The sequence below is a fragment of the Myotis davidii genome, unplaced genomic scaffold (assembly GCF_000327345.1).
Source record: "Myotis davidii unplaced genomic scaffold, ASM32734v1 scaffold153, whole genome shotgun sequence".
Taxonomy (NCBI): domain Eukaryota; kingdom Metazoa; phylum Chordata; class Mammalia; order Chiroptera; family Vespertilionidae; genus Myotis; species Myotis davidii.
In genome coordinates this window covers 1,321,405-1,325,030 of record NW_006284615.1, presented here as the reverse complement: position 1 = coordinate 1,325,030, position 3,626 = coordinate 1,321,405, and the positions used below count along the sequence as shown (strand labels likewise).

The window sequence follows — 3,626 nt, the reverse complement described above, 5'->3', positions numbered from 1 at the left end:
TGGTCGGAGGCCTTCTGGGTGGAGGTGCTCCTGCTTCCTGGCAGCAGTGCCCAGGCCACGTGGGCCTTGGGCACCCTCGCTGGGCCAGGAGCCCTGCGCTGGGAGGGGAGGCACAGCTTAGCTGGGGTGGAGTCAGACACTAAGGAGGGTACCACTTTCATCCCCCATGGCTGAACCCCAAAGACACTGGCCAGGGTTAGGTTGGTGGCATGTTAAGTGTACTTTGTTGACTAGAAGTTGGGGTGTCTCCGGCAGGGAATGGGGGGAAGATGGTGGCAGGGAGGACGGGGAAGGGGGGATGGTGAAGGCCTGGCCAGGGCTGGGCCCTGTGCTGGGGATTAACGCCCCCTGAACAGAAGCTTTAATATCAAAGTGCGCTCAGGCCGGGCTGGCAGCAGGTCCCAGAGAGGAAAGGGGAAGGTTTAAAAGAGAAACCGTGAACATGGCAGGGGGCCGGAGGGTAATAATAAGGAAGGAGGGAGGGAGGCAGGGTGCAGGCTCACAAGGGAAAGGTGAATGGGGGGAGGGTGGGAGGAGTAATAAGGAGACAGACACAGGGAATGAAGGGAGAGAAGGGAGGAGAGAGGGAGGGACAGGGGCCACGGGAGGTTCAAAGGGAGGGAGAGAAAGAAAGCAGGAAAGAGAAGGATGCTAAAATGGGGTGAGGCCAAGAAAATAATTAAATAAAAAGAAGAAATAGAATGTGAGAGTGAAGGGAGTTAGTAAGAAAATTAAGTACAGGGTGATTTTTTAAAAATGTAGTTGGACATCCCCTGAGGGCCTGCGAACTGTGAAAGGGTGCAGGCTTTGCTAAGGCGCCCCCCCCCCCACACACACACACACAAATTTCATGCACCGGGCCTCTATTTAATTGATAATGATGATTATTGTCATTTCCTGCATGCTTGTAAAACATGGTGCAAATGAGGGCCACTCAGTTGAATTGTGTCAAGCCCATTGTTTTCATGTTTAAAAACAATACAAAGACCAGAATAAACCAGGGGATACTGGGTGAAGGTGCAAGAGACAGCTCAACAGAAAAGCTATTCTCTAGGATGGACAAGCATGCTTTTCTAATCCGTTTAGAGAGCTGACTTAGAGGCCCTACCTCTGTGGGCTCCAGCTCACCACCGAGACTCGAGGTTGGCTGTGGCCTGTGGTTCTGTAGCTCAGCTGGTACCGAGGCAGGAAGGAAGGGTGGGCCTGCTTGAGATTTCCTGTCTCGCTGTGAGTCACTGATACTGAGCACTTTTCTTGTACTTCGCTGCCTACTATCCAGTTCCTGCATACGTCCTGCTTCCTGAGGTGGCCACAGAAGTCAAACCAGAACTGGAACCATCGCTCTGGTCAGGCTACCACTCTCACTGATAAACAAGCGTGGTCCACGCCTCTGCAGGGGGCGCTCCCCTCCCGGTGGAGGTCAGAAATGGAAAGGAAGACTCTCCATTACCCCTTGTGAGCAGGTAATGCAGCTTCTGAGAGAGAACATCCTTAGGTATCGCTCAGGTGCAGCGGAGACTGAAGGCAAAATTTCTAATTTTGACTCTGCTGGGAAAGACTGTCAGCCTGTCTCACGCCAACTTCCCTCCCATGCCCTGCCCGCCTGCATGGCAAACAAACTGAAGTTGAGTATGGGATTTTGAAATTCCTGTAAGTAAATAAAAATTTGAAAGTAATTCTTGTTTGTGGAGTGTGAAAGGGCTCAGTCTTTATAGAAAAAGTCTGTTCAAAGGGAATGATAACAACTGTACTACCTACCTTCTAAGTCTGCTGGGAAAATCAATAATAATAATAATAATAATAATAGTTATTGAGTACTTGTTTTACACTTGGTATTATATTTTATATACATTATTCCTAATCCTCACAACAACCCCCACAACCTCTCCCTTCTACCAGCTGCCCTGATACGGAATGATATATGTGATAGTGCTTTGAAAATATTAGTCATTAAATAAAGGCATGCTTATATAAGGTTATATTTGTAAATAACATTAGTCAAAATTCCAGGGATAATATTTTACTTTGTTTACAAAGAGCATGAGCTTTGAAGTTACACACAACTAGGGTCAGATACCACTCTTGCCCAGCTACATCTGTGGGACAATTGCTAAATCTCTCTGGGCCTCAATTTTCTCCCCTGCAAAATGGGTGCAATCGCAGCACCCTCTTAGGATTACAGCATTCATAAGAAGCATGTGTGGAAATTCCACAACTGAGTTTGACACATAGAAGGGTCATCACAAATATGGACTCCATTTGCTTTTCCATTTTTCTTAGAGATAATAGAATCAATGCAAAAATCTTTCCAATTGTTTATTAGGTATTTGATCATTTTTCAGAGTGCTTCCAGGAATACTGAGAAAAAGGAAGGACAGGTATAAGAATGAAGAATAACAGAATATTAGAGATGAAGGAATCTGCTTCCATAAAGAAAATAGTCTGGTTGTTCTTTTAAGGCATATTTAAAAGTAATTGTTTGCATTAGAGACTTGAAAAAAAAAAGTTGTGGTGGAAAAGAAATAGATAAAAATGCATTTTAGTATCCTTGGGGAGGGTGGATGGGAAGAGATCAACCAATGAACTTGTATGCATATAAGCATAACCCTTGGACACAGACAATGGGTGGTGAGGGCCTGGGAGGGGGGAGGGGGCTAGAAGAGGTTAATGAGGGGAAAAGGAGGACCTATGTAATACTTTCAACAATAAAGATTTAAAAATGATAAATTTTAAAAATACAGTAAGAAAAAATGTTTTTTAATATCCTTAACATTGTCTGATCATAACAACACAACTTGATTCTAAGGCCTTGGGAGGGAGGTTGCAATGAGTTCGGCTGTGATATGAATGAATTTAAATTGCTAGTGATTAAATGGCTGCCTCAGAAAACCAGAAACCTGGCCTCTCATACTGTGTATTCACTGGAGGAGAGAGATTAAATTGTGTAGTGGTCACTGTGGTGCTTTAGAGAATTAGATATTTTCAATATTTCATTTTGTTCACACAATTCAACTTTTTCTTTTATCCATGAAAGCTGGGTCAGCCCTCAAAATGACAATTATTTTTTTAAGCAAACAGCTCTTTTTTCTCAATCTCTCCCTAACTTTACACTTCAGAATAAAGAATAATAGTGGTACCTTTTTTTTTCTTTTAAATGAATATAGGTTGCTTTTTAAAAATATTTTTAAATTGATTTTTAGGGAGAGAGGAAGGGAGAGGAGGAGAAACATCAATGTGAGAGCAAAACATCGATTGGCTGCCTCCTGCATGCCCCCTACCAGGGTTCAAGCCTGAAACCCAGGCATGTGCCCGGACCAGGAATCGAACTGGCAACCTTTCAGTGCATAGAGCAATGCCCAACCAACTGAGTCACATGGGCCAGAGCAACATAGGTTACTTTCAATACACTTCAAGACAGTCTCTAATTTTCATGGGAAATTTTTTTAATGCGGAGTCTGTTAGTGCATTTAAAAGACTCAGCAAGCCCTGGCGGGGTAGTTAAGTTTGATCCCCAATCCTATTGGGGCACATGTGGGAGGCAACCAGCCAACGAGTCTCTCTCACATGGATGTTTCTCTCTCTCTCTTTCTCCCTCCCTTTCTCTCTTTTCCCTTTCTCCCCCTCAG

At 44.3% G+C, this 3,626-nt stretch overlaps 1 long non-coding RNA gene across 1 annotated transcript in view; it reads left to right on the top strand.

Moving 5' to 3' along the window:
- The first annotated feature begins 1,311 nt into the window (after positions 1–1,311).
- LOC107185120 overlaps positions 1,312–3,626 on the top strand; it is a 22,715-nt gene continuing 20,400 nt past the window's right edge. Inside the window, exon 1 of the long non-coding RNA XR_001516035.1 lies at positions 1,312–1,463. This is a non-coding gene — a long non-coding RNA (uncharacterized LOC107185120). The remainder of the gene's footprint in view (positions 1,464–3,626) is intronic.